Raw genomic sequence first — 13,761 nt, 5'->3', positions numbered from 1 at the left:
TAATAAAAAAGAAAAAAAAATGGTTTATCGATGAAAAAAAAAAGAGCATAAATAGTAAATAACATGCCTCTAGCAACTCTAGCATTAGGTGTAGTTGTGCTCTATGGACTGCTTCACCCTAGTTCAAGTCTTTTTTTTTTTTTTTTTTTTTTTTTTTTTTTTGTCTCACTCAACTCTTTTTTTTTTTTAATTTATTTATTATTATTACACTTTAAGTTGTAGGGTACATGTGCATAACGTGCAGGTTTGTTACATATGTATACTTGTGCCATGTTGGTGTGCTGCACCCATCAACTCGTCATTTACATCAGGTATAACTCCCAATGCAATTCTTCCCCCCTCCCCCCTCCCCGTGATAGGCCCTGGTGTGTGATGTTCCCCTTCCTGAGTCCAAGTGATCTCATTGTTCAGTTCCCACCTATGAGTGAGAACATGCGGTGTTTGGTTTTCTGTTCTTGTGATAGTTTGCTAAGAATAATGGTTTCCAGCTGCATCCATGTCCCTACAAAGGACGCAAACTCATCCTTTTTTATGGCTGCATAGTATTACATGGTGTATATGTGCCACATTTTCTTAATCCAATCTGTCACTGATGGACATTTGGGTTGATTCCAAGTCTTTGCTATTGTGAATAGTGCTGCAATAAACATACGTGTGCATGTGTCTTTATAGCAGCATAATTTATAATCCTTTGAGTATATACCCACTAATGGGATGGCTGGGTCATATGGTACATCTAGTTCTAGATCCTTGAGGAATCGCCATACTGTTTTCCATAATGGTTGAACTAGTTTACAATCCCACCAACAGTGTAAAAGTGTTCCTATTTCTCCACATCCTCTCCAGCACCTGTTGTTTCCTGACTTTTTAATGATCACCATTCTAACTGGTGTGAGATGGTATCTCATTGTGGTTTTGATTTGCATTTCTCTGATGGCCAGTGATGATGAGCATTTTTTCATGTGTCTGTGTGGATCTAATTAAACTAAAGAGCTTCTGCACAGCAAAAGAAACTACCATCACAGTGAACAGGCAACCTACAGAATGGGAGAAAATTTTTGCAATCTACTCATCTGACAAAGGGCTAATATCCAGAACCTACAAAGAACTCAAACAAATTTACAAGAAAAAAACAAACAACCCCATCAAAAAGTGGGCAAAGGATATGAACAGCCATTTCTCAAAAGAAGACATTCATAGTTCAAGTCTTTAACAAGTTAACCTTGTAACTTTAACAAGTTAGCCAGACCAGAAGTTCCAGTTTATTGTCAGAAGAATTTCATCTCAGAACATCAGAAATGCTGGATCTTAGTGCTTCTTGCATCATAACATAAATAGAACAAACCAGTACCAATATGCATGCACTCATTATATGATTATTATTTCAGAAATGCGGAAGAAGAAGATCCTGAAGTTTTATTACTTTAAGAGCTGCAGCAACACCATCAACAAAGACTACTAAGTGTAACTTTTAATGCACACTTTACTTTCTTACTCTGATGAATTCATAGGAAGAGTTTGTAAGTGCACAGAATTTACATGCAGATAATATTGGTACTACAGTTTTTAAAACATCTGAAAGCAGTTTACCACAGCCTGCCTCAATTTTGCTTACACTAAGTGATGTTCAAATCCCTTTTCTTGTAAACAGCCCAATACAATTAATGGCTCTGATTAGCAATACAGCACTTAGAAGATTTTTTAAATACACAAAACTTAGATGTTCCTCCATTCTTGTAACTTATTTTAATTCAGTATCATATGCAGATACCCAGTAAAGAAGCTCCAATACTGCCTAACCTCTTGTAGGACTCTGGCTGCTTCTCCTGTAGAGTGTAATTCATTTTAAGCATGACTACTATATATATATCTAGCCTATAACAAGTTTTTGGTTAGTGGGGCCTGAAATAATGAAATTTTGTTGTACTGTAATCTGGACCCCACTGATTCAGAATTTGTAATAATTCAGAAAGGAGCTGAAATTAAAGTGACTTTAGGGTTACTTTTGCATAAAGAATTTACTAAACAAATTTAAAAACAAGATAGTAGAAAGGATATTAAAACTACTTAAAAGAACAAATGTGGCCAGGCACGATGGCTCACGTCTGTAATCCCAGCACTTTTGGAGGCCGAGGTGGGTGGATCACTTGAGCTCAGGAGTTCAAAATCGGTCTAGGCAACATAGTGAAACCCGGTCTCTACTGAAAATAGAAAAACTAGCCGGGCGTGGTGGCACACACCTGTAATTCCAGCTGCTCAGGAGGCTGAGGTGGGAGGATCTCTTGAGCCAGGGAGGCGGAAGTTGCCATGAGCCGAGATCATGGCACTGCACTCCAGCCTGGGGAACAGAGTGACACCCTGTCTCAACTTCCCCCTCCCAAAACAAAACAAAAAAACTAAACAATGCTTCCAAGCACCTTTAAGTACTTTAGAAATATCTCTTTACATGTAATCCATTGATACACTAACGATACACTAACTATAAATCACTCTCATATATTTATTAAATCAAGATCCCTAAGGGATCTTGATCTAATCCTGGTTAATATATGTACAAGAAAACCATAAAAACTACAGTTCATAAAAAAATTCTAAAATTCAAAACTTTGCCCATTTTAGACTTGTTCTCCCTAAATTATTGCAAATTAAGAAAAATTTGAAACATATAAAATCTAAGACTCATTTTTCTCATACCCCTATCTTTTTTCCTTGTTTCTACAGACTCACAGGTATCTGAACCAATTTGGCAGCAACAACTACATAATCCAAGATTAAATCTATTGATAATAAGCAAAAAAAAAAAAAGTTAATAATGATAGTCCTAAAAGTATGCAGGAAGAGAAATAGAATATAAGGATCTATGTGCACGTTTAAAGATTAAACTCAGCAAGAACCATTACATATATTAGTATATAATATACACCCAGCCCTGAAAAGGACAAGGAGCAACTTAAAAGTAATGAGACTGGCTTATATACGACCTGTGGAATCAAACTTATTACTTAGGTCACACCCCAATATGTCAACTAGTATTCAATTTGAAAGAAAAATAAAATTAATCCCAAAAAGATGGTAAGAAATGTCACATAATAAAAAATAACTATTTGAATTCATCTGATAAAAGATGCTACATAAATACAAAGCAGTAGTAATAAGACAGTCTGGAAGAATAGAGAAGATATTCTTCTTTATTCTAAAATGAAAAAGTTCCTAAGTATAACTACGTAAAGTTTAGATGGTAAAAACGCAATGAGGAAATCTGAAACAATCCAAATGAAAGGATCCCTACTTTTATTCCAGAAGGACCCAATCTCTTCTGACTTTTTACTTCCTAGGGTAAAGAAAATAAATTATTTTTGAAATAAAAACCTAGTGATTCAAAAATTGCCTGATTTAGTCACAGTATTTTAAACGAACCTGGGCAATTCTTCCTCTCAATACCACTTCCAGTCAAATCACCCAGTTTTAAATGCAGTTTATCCAGTCTGGGTTTGGCTTTTTAGACAATCACAGAAAATCTTTCCTAAATAACTTTATAAAAAGATAGATATCTTTTGTGAAACTAATTTAAGGGCCAAAGAAGCAGGTGAAGAGTGACAGTGAGAACAAACCAATATCCACAGTAGTTAGGAAAAGTAGAAGTGAGGTACAGAAAAGTGAGCATAATGAGGAGTTATGTAATTTGAGGCAGTGAAAGGTTATAGTGATATTAAAACTTACTGTACAATGGCTTTAAGTGAATATTATTTTAGAAATATATCCATTTTCACATTATTAATCGTGTCAAAATTCAATTTCAGGTTTCAGTTAATATTTATTGCATTTTAAAAATTGTTACAAAAAACTTATTACAGTAGAATACTATCAGTAACAGAGTTAATCTTTCTGTCAAATCCCAGTGGTGCACTTGTCAATAGGAAAAGAAGAATGAGTCAGACTACAGGGGAACTTTTAGATACCAAGAGTCTAAAGGGGATTAACAATTCATAAGATATGATATTGAGAGAATGATAACTGTGTATGAGACAGTTCCTGCGGATATTAGTTTACAACTTATATATGAAGGTTTTTGTTGTATTTTCTTTGTGGATAGCACACTTTAAGAAGGAATTCTAGTCTCCACTTTTTTTTCCTACATTGAAGTGGCTATAGGTATCTTTCACTTAGTAAAAAATGTTATGTTCCAGGAAAACTTGCTCTTAAAAATAATCGCTGGGAAAAAGTCATTTATCTCACAAACTTCCATCATACAATTGAGAGATGTGTGCTCAGCTGGGAAAACTTTTAGTCCAATGATATAATAAAGATCATACTTTAGAATATAATTCTTTTAAAACCACATACTTAAGGAAAATTATAACTTCTGGATGCATCAGTGGTACTTAATGTAATACTGTGCTACCTCCAGACTCAGTCATTAGGTAAAAATATTGAGAATGAGCCTATTTTACTTAACAGAAACTGACAGTTCTTTACCCTATTTTACATGCTGCCACCACTGAGCCCTAGCAATTTAACTAAAGTATGTACCTGCCTTAAATCACCACAGTATTTACAATTTGACATACAAGGTAATTATTTCTTGGCAGTTTCCCTCCTCTTTCCAAAGATCATCCCTTTGATACTGTCATAAGACCAGAAATGTACAATACTAACTTAGCAAAAATGATTTACTCCAATGCCTTCTGAATACATTTTGTTATCTGTTAACTGGTTAATTTCCAACAATAATCATAGCTGTTTGCTGACTGTGTCCACATAGGCCATTCTGTTCTCTAATAACCTGTTTATTTAATAGCTGATATTCTAAGTAGAGGATATTCAAAATAACAATTATATTTGTTGAGCCTAGAAACTATTTGCTACTGTGAATTAAAGTCAACTTTAATCAGAGAAGACTTGCTGGCAGCAAAAGATACCAAATAAAAGGTACAGAAGGTGTATAAATCCTCAAAAATTTCAAGTTTGAGTATATTGCTCCTGAGAGTAAATCTGTGAATTCTTTATATTTGGAATTCTAATATGTAAATTTATGTTAGGAGACATACCTCTCTATGGATGGAATAACTCCATATTTTGTTATTTTTCTATGTGTAAATGCCAACTTACAATGGCTGACTAAAACCTAGGAGACAATTAGTCATCTGACTAATTTTCAATATAGCAGAAGGATATTAGAAATGTACCAAAATAAGCTTTGCAGAGGTTTGTAATTGCAGTTTAAACATTGATGTTAGTTGTCAATTATTAATACATACATTATTAATAACATGATATTAGAACTTTGACAGACATCAATTTGTGGGATTCTGATGTACCCCTCCCTTTGTTTTCAGAAAATGAAAGCAATAGCAGTACTAAATATAGTACTAAAAACTAAGTTACCATATACTAATGGATCAAAATGAATGTTGCATATAAAATTTCCCTAATTTAATTTATCAAGAAATAGTCTTTGGAGCATATTAATAATTTAAGGCTGTACTAATCAGACCAGTGTTGTATGAAACACTCAGAATATAACCGTCTCTTAGTGGACAGTAAAAAAATATACAGGTTACAAAAACATGTGAACTTAACACTCTACCTACATCTGCTTAGAAAACATTCTCAATTGCCTCAGGTAATAGGATGATTATTTTAAAGCCTGATTTCTATAGCATGTATATCTGTGAAATTATATTTAATTTGTTAATTTAGTATATAGTTTATCATAGAAAATTATGCCCACTACAAAGAAGTTAATTGCCACTGACAGTCCTCTTGTCCTTTAGGTTTATCTAGGAGAAAATACGCACAAGGATTAGAAAATCAAGTGCCTTAGCTCATGCTATGCTGAACTCTTCCCCCTTCTAAGAAAGCGTATACTTCTATTAAGAGCCAAATCAAGTATGACTTTCTCTACAAAGCTTTCTCAGACAAATCCAGCCTACAGTAATCTCCCTTTACTCGTAACTCTTTTAGTCCTTATTCAACATGACTCTATGTTCCAATTGTTGACCATGATGTCTCATATATGTATTTTCCTTTTTCTAATGGGTAAGCAATTTACCCAACTGGTAAACTGCTATTTCTCTTCTATTCTCCACAATACCTGGTATAGTAGTAGGCATTCATTAGAAGCTAGAAAATAAAAACTTGTTAAAAGTCACTTAAAAAAAAAAAAGAGTTCACTGATCAAGTGTTTTGATAGCATTTGCAAAATAAGCCATCAATTTTATTTTATAATGTGTTTATGACACCCTAGGTAAATGCTTTTAGAGTATGTGGCACCTTCATAGCCATACTCATTTCAATGGAATACTAGATTGGATTCAAATTACTGCCAGGTTCTCTAAGTATGTGAAGGTGAAGAGCAAGTATTCATATGATACACTATTATTCCAAATAATTCAGACTTAAATTCATCAAAAGCTTTTCCAAAACAAAACAAAAAAAAAATTGTCTTTGGACTCTAGCAACTAGAAGCATGTCAGCTTGCTAACGCACAAAACAAACAATACTCTCCGAGGTCCAAGATTATTTTGCAGGGGTACTAGAATTATATTGTGCTTTAATTCAAACTATACCCCCAAAGAACCTCAAACAACATGAAAGCTCCCAAAGCAAAGCATTTTACCCCAAACTAACAAAGTTTGCAGTCTTGACAGATTCATCCAATACATTTAATCATAAATGGCATCTATATATCCTTTTAAAAAATCTTTAGCTCAAAAGCGTTTACAAAGAAAGGAAAATTTAGCTTTTGCATTATTACGCTTCTTTCTCGCCACGTCTTATCAGATAAAAGAAACCTGAAATGGCTTAAAAACCAATAGGGAGGGAAAAGAACCCATCTTTTATTGTCTGCTCACAGAATTATCTTCAACTGCAGGCTACCTCAGGAAGAACAGATATATCACAACCCATCCTCGCTTTTATTTGGGATATTTTAGGTTTCATCATCATATTTATAATAAAAAAGAAGTATGCCATTCTCGATGAAAAGTAGTTTGTAAAACCAGTTTCCCTTATTATCAATCAGCCATTCTGCCTACTTCTCAAGTTTGATGGCATTTTAGAAGTCTAGTGGAGTGTGTGTTTGTTTTATTGTTTTTATTATTTAATATAAGTACTATCTTCCTAACGTACATGTCAGGAGTCAGAAGCCAGGCACAAGGCTTTCGGGAGCTCTCAGCACACGAGTAGCAACAACACTGAAAAGTAAGGGGCCACTCCAGCTATCTGTTCAAGCCTTGAGGCATGGAGTAGCAGCAGCCCGGGGAATGGGCTCCTGAGAAGCCCGCGGTCAGGCTGAGCCTCCTGAGAGCGAGAGCCAAAGCAAGGGGAAAGGGGCGAGCTCAGCACTGGGAGAGTCTGTCCACGAATCAGGAACCAGACTGCGTGACTGTACGTAGAATTATCAGCATCTATGGCATCTAAGAAGCAAAGCCAGGCCTTAAGCACCCACCCCGCATTCCTGGACGCCAGGGTTGAGACCAAAAAGTGGTGGCTATGAGAAGGAAAACTACCTCGAAGGGAATAGAGAGCCGCGAGCAGATGTGGGAGAGGCGTCAGAAGCTTCTGCAGGCGAAAGCAGCGATTCGCTCGCCTCCCGGGGCCCCGGAGGCCGGAAAGGCGCCCTAGAACCGAGCGAGTGCGGTGCCACTACTCACCCCTACTCTCCTATGGTCCCGGTCGTCGCCCTGCTCGACGCAGCCCCTGCAGGGGGGAGCCCCTCCCCCGCCCGCCGCCGGGGGTGGGCTCGGCGGGCGAGAGAAGGCGGCGGCGCAGGTGTCCAAGAGCCGGGGCCAGAGAGAAGCTGGGTGCAAGGGAGACAGCTTGGTGCCTTGCGCTCCGTGGCGCCGCCAACTTCACCACCATCGACGTGGAGGGACAAAGGGAGGCGATGGGGGGCAGGCGCTCGCCCAGCGGCCCGGACCCTCCTGGGGTACAAGGCCTGAGCCTCTGGAGTGACCGCCGTTCCCAGTCCCCTCAGCAACGCGACCCCCAGGCCTGATTCCCGTCCCTGGGCCCCCCTGGCCACAGAGCAGCGGCGGCTCCCTCTTGGGGCCGCGGTCGCATCTGCATCCTCCTGCTCCTCCTCCTCTGGCGCCGCTGCCTACACACACAGCCCCGGCGCGGTTACCGCCGCGGCGCCCGACCGCCGTTGCCTAGCAACTGTGCGCATGCGCCCCACCCCTGTCGGCGACTGCTGCCACCGCTGGCGCCGCTGTCGGAGCTCAGACCAGCAGGCCTGCGACCTAGAAAGTGCTCAAAACCCCACTTCCTAAGGCCTAGAAGGAGCGACGTGAAGGTAAGGGTGGGTGAGGAGAGGTCCAGGATGCTCTGCAATTCGAGAGGCCCGAGGACTTGGGATACGACAGTCTCTCAGCCCCTCGACAGGCACCTCTGCGGTTAATTAAGAGTGACAGTACCAACAACCTCACTACTTGTCTCGCTGCCTTTTATTTGTCTTTTATTTGCCTTTTATTTTATTTGCCTACTTATTTGTCTTGGCTCCTCCAATTCATCCTTCACAAGGGCTGCCAGGGTAATTTTCTAAATAACTTCTCTGATATGTCACTGGTCTGCATAACTCAGGTGGTTAAGGGTCACCTCCCTTAATAGGGCCTAACAGTTATTTACTACTGCAACAGCATACTCTGGTTTCTTTGCCTTTAGATTTGTCTTTCTGCAATTTGTTCTCATATCTGTGATCAAATGAAAAGCTAATCTCACTTCCTTCTGGCTTAGAGAATGGGCTTTGAAATTACAGCCAAATTTGAATTTCTGCTCCACCACCAAGTAGCTCTGTTTCCTTGAGCTAGGATTTTATTTATTTATTTATTTATTTATTTATTATTTTTATTTTTATTTATTTTTTTTTTTGGAGACAGAGTCTCACCCTGTCGCCCAGGCTGGTGTGCAGTGGCGCCATCTCGGCTAACTGCAACCTCCTCCTCCCGGGTTCAAGTGATTCTCCTGCCTCAGCCTCCCGAGTAGCTGGGACTACGGGTGCAAGCCACCACACCTGGCTAATTTTTGTATTTTTAGTAGAGACAGGGTTTCACCATGTTGGCCAGGCTGATCTCAAACTCTTGACCTCAAGTGATCAGCCCGCCTCCACCTCCCAAAGAGCTGGGATTACAGGCCCTCCACTAATGTTTCACTGGCACTTATCGTAGGACTTCTTAGAGTTTTTACACATGGCGTAGCTATTTTTACACTTTCTAAAATGTTTAAATATTTTACCAAATAAACATCCAGCAGGGCACATTTTGTAAATATGTTTACACATTGTATTAAGTTTAATACAGAAACTCTAAACCTAATCTCAAAAACATCAAGTAAATAAGTCCCTAGAATATCACACAAGTTTGTACATAGCCATTGCCTACATGTCAATTCTCAGTGTCAATATTTTAAAATTAAAAAGTGTAGTTTTGGAAGAATCACTGGATATTTACATGTTCATTAACTGGAGGGTTTATGCAGATTTCTTACCCAGGTGAACCTTTGGGAAAGATGTCTAATCACTTTATAGATCTAGATGTGTCTCAGAAAAGGTAAAAACTGATCTGTAGCTGGGTGCCTAAGGAGGCGTGGAAGGAGCTAGGGCTAGAAAAATAGAGGCAAGAGCTCAAATGGACTGTCACACTAAAATGAAACTTAGAGGACTTTGAATGTTAAGCTAGGAAATCTGTACTTTCTCCTTTATTATAGATAATGAATCTATTGAAAAATAACTCCAATTTTTGCTAAGTGCTTACTCTAAGCCACAGTAAGTTATGTATGTTAAGGGCTTTACATGCACTTTTCCATTTAATCCTCATAACTACTCTATAGGTATTATAATTATCCCCATTTTACTGATAAGGAAACAGATTCAGACAGGTTAAGAATCTCAGCTCAGGCTGGGCACGGTGGCTCACGCCTGTCATCTCAACACTTTGGGAGGCCGAGGTGGGCAGATCACCTGAGGTCAGGAGTTCAAGACTAGCCTGGCCAACATGGTGAAACCCCTCCTCTACTAAAAATAAAAAAATTAGCCAGGCGTGGTGGCACTTGCCTGTAATCCCAGCTACTTGGGAAGCGGAGACAGTAGAATCACTTGAACCTGGGAGGTGGAGGTTGCAGTAAGCCGAGATGGCACCATTGCACTCCATCCTGGGTGACACAATGAGACTCCGTCCCAAAAAGAAAGAGAGAGAGAGAGAGAGAAAAGAAACACTAGAGGAGAGCTCAAATGGACTGTCACACTAAAATGAAACTTTATACAGATCAGCCAAAAAGGACTGAAGAAAGAGAAGAACATTTGGAAAGGGGAAAAGAGTGAATCACTCTAGAACTAATTAAATAGAAGTATCAGATTGGAGATCATCAACAAGCTGTAACCAATGTGGAGGACCATAACATAGGGAATATATATTACAAGTATAAATGTAGCAATGAGCTTGGATAGAGTTCTCACACAGCTCATACCTTTCCTTCCATATGGAACAGACATGCCTTTCAGGTTCAAAGGAAAACAATTCCGTAGTGTTCAGCCTTTTCTAATGACCATCAGTAACTCACGGGGAAAGACTTTTTACAAAATTTGCTTATATCTTCTAAAGCCTGTATTTTGCCACATAAAACCTACATTCTCTGTTCACTTATTGAACTAATCACATTCTATCACACATTTTTTAACAGTGAATAGAGGAATATGTATATAAAATCCTGCTGATCATCTTTAATTCTTCTGTGTTCCTTTCTAGATACAGAACTGTGTCACTGCTGTACTTAAACTCCTTCAGTATCTTTCCTGGGGTTTCAAGATAAAATCTCATCTCCTTTGCCCACATCAGTGCATCTGCCTTACTACGATAGAAAGGTAAAAACTCCTACAACAAACAGAACTCTCTATGTCAACATGGAAAAAAAAAAGAAAGCTGATTTATTATTGAGTAAGCACAACAGAGTACACGCATATAAGTAGCCTTCAAGAGACTGCAAATTCAAAATGAAATTCTACACAACTTATATATTACAACAGATACAAAGTCCACTTGAGAATTGAGGCAGCTATTTGTTTAGTTAATTGAATTCTTCCAACAGAATAATAAAATTTTTCTTACCTCCCCAAAGATACCTCTCATCTTCCTGAAAGACAAATGGTTACACCTTGAAGTGGGCTCCTACATTAACTTTGAAGACATGTCTTTACATTTCAAAGAGAAATGTGACCTTGACCTTGGACATATGTGTGCGTAGTCTCTCTGTGGTCTCTGGAGAGATTTATCTACATTCCAAAAGTTAGAGAAAGGATAAAGGTCCACTCTGCCTCCCAAGGCGATACATTAAGAACTAAGGGGGAGAAAATAATCTCTTTCTCCTTATTCACCTGCTTTTCATTTCTTTTTTTTTTTTTTTTTCCTTATTCACCTTCATTTACCTTTACAATTACAAATCAGTGAGTTCTTCAAAAACAGAACTCTGTGCTGGCACAGTAGATGCACTTAGTAAATCAAGAGTAGATCTTCCTTGAATAAATAAAGTCATAGAAGAAGGTGTCAATAGATGAGTGGGAATTTGCCAAAAGGGGATAAAAATATCCCATGCAAAGTAAAAGGTATATTCAAAAGCCCAGAAAATTTGAAAGTGCATGACGTATTCAGCAAAAGTAGAAAAGTGTGACTTATGCTTATTTTATCTCTGTTTATGGGCTGGGAAGTGTAAAGTTGTAATGGAGTTGAATATAGAGAAGTAGACTGAGCAAAGATTGTGAGATGCCTTGTATGCCACGCCAAAGTTTGGAAAAGGTCTATATCTGATTGCTAAATATGGTGTTAAAGAAAATTTTTTCATGATACTTGTTAAAGATGGTAAGAAAGACTTAATTCAAGGAGGATTATTGTTATGGAGTTTTACAGTAGAGGAGAGAGATGAGGCTTAACTCTGAGTCCAACAAGGGGGGAGTAACATTTATAAGTGGGAATTTATAAACAAGGAGCAGAGTGGAGGCATCAGTTAATGGAAAATTACTAAGAGGAAACATTAATTCTAGGGGTATTCTTGCTAAACCAACTTGATGGAAATCTTGCTAAAGGCAGACCAGGGTAATAAGATATCAGGGGTGGGAGATGAGATATCTAATCAGATATCCAGAATGATCAGATACCAAGGGTAGGGAATTTCCACTAAACTGACTCAGCAGGATTCTTGCTGAAACTGAACTAAGCAAGCCAAGGACAGAGCCCAAGGTCAGAGCTTAGTTGAGAAGAAGGTCTCACAAGAGCCTAACTCAAATTTGGTCAAGGAGAGAGTCTTTGTCAGAGGCAAGGTACTATTACTTGTTTAGGAGTCTAGCCGAAATATTAAACAGTGCTTCAGCCCCAAAGAGCTTATAATCTAATGATGCAGGAAGACAAGTTAATAAATAATTTACATAAATGAAATCAAATTGACAGATGTATTTGTGGGGGAGGGTATGAGATTGGAAATAGACTTTGAGTGAAGTTTCTGAGAAAGCTCCTTGGATGATTTCATCTTGACATATAACATAAAAGGTCAGCTAGACACAGTGGCTCACTCCTGTAATCCCAGCACTTTGGGAGGTCAAGGCAGGTGGATTGCTTGAGCTCGAGACCAGCCTGGGCAACGCAGAGAAACCCAGTCTCTACAAAAAAAAAATACAAAAATTAGCTGGGTGTGGTTACATGTGCCTGTAGTCCTAGCTACTCAGCAGGCTGAGGTGGAAGGACGACATAAGCCCAGGAGACAGAGGTTGCAGTGAACTGCAGTTGCTCCAGTGCACTCCATCCTGGGCAAGACAGCCAGACCCTGACTCAAAAAAATAAAAAAAAAAAAGAGTCTCCAGAATTGAAGTAATTCCCAGAATTTCAGACCCTTGAACCCTTTGTGTCTGTATGCTATAGATCTTCATCTTTTGTTCACTGTTTCTATTCAAGCTCCTCTGAAGAAAATCACTATGACCTTTTAATGCAAATTGATGTTGCCACAGATTTAGTTTCTCATCTCCGAACTACTTCGCAATCCTTTTTCATGGTCAGTCCTTCTCCAGATCCCCTCAGCTATTTCTCCAAACTTTAACCATTCTCTACTATGACAGATGACCTCATCCTTCACTCAGCAAATCTGCCACCCAACTGGTGACTTTATTACCTATGTTCCTTAAAAAAATTGCAGGTAACAGGAATTTTTCTCACCTACAATCTGCATCTGCTCCCATGTTATACCTTTATTCCTCCAGTCTCACATAGACTAAATCTCCTATTTGAGCTCCTGATCTTTGTCTCGTCTAGCACCGTACAGGTCTTACCCACTTTTTCTTTCTATCTCACGTACTTTACAACTCTCCCTCTCAACTACATTATTCTCCTCAGCCTGTAAACATACTCAAGACTCTTCCGTTCTTAAAAGACATACTCTCCTGTGATCCTGGAGCCTCCTTCAGTTTCCTAGAAGTGTCTCCTGTTACCCTATCATGTTTCCTTCTCACCCAGAGAAGGGTTATCTTACATTCACTGCCTCTATTTCTTCACTTCCCATTCACTTTCCAACCACTGTAATAGGGATTTAACCTCTACCTCTCCACTAAAAGCTATTTTGTTAAGAACACCAGTTACTGACAAATTTCCCTATGCAATGGACACTTTTCAGTGTTTGTTATTGGACCTCACTGCTACATATGATAGTATTTATCATTTGGGTCTGCTTGAAAGTTTCGACTCCACTTGATTCCAGACATATACTCTCTGTTCTTTTCCTTCCTCT

General features: G+C 38.7%; 1 protein-coding gene across 1 annotated transcript in view; it reads left to right on the top strand.

Moving 5' to 3' along the window:
• ZC4H2 (zinc finger C4H2-type containing) overlaps nt 1–13,761 on the top strand; it is a 558,331-nt gene that overhangs the window by 431,326 nt on the left and 113,244 nt on the right. Inside the window, exons 2-3 of the mRNA XM_050777025.1 lie at nt 8,168–8,296; nt 10,743–10,858. The gene's annotated coding sequence lies outside the window, so the exon portion shown is untranslated. The remainder of the gene's footprint in view (nt 1–8,167; nt 8,297–10,742; nt 10,859–13,761) is intronic.

The sequence above is a fragment of the Macaca thibetana genome, chromosome X, assembly GCF_024542745.1.
Source record: "Macaca thibetana thibetana isolate TM-01 chromosome X, ASM2454274v1, whole genome shotgun sequence".
In the NCBI taxonomy this organism is placed as follows: Eukaryota; Metazoa; Chordata; class Mammalia; order Primates; family Cercopithecidae; genus Macaca; species Macaca thibetana.
The sequence above is the reverse complement of the archived record's forward strand: the minus strand, read 5'-3'. Positions and strand labels throughout refer to the sequence as shown.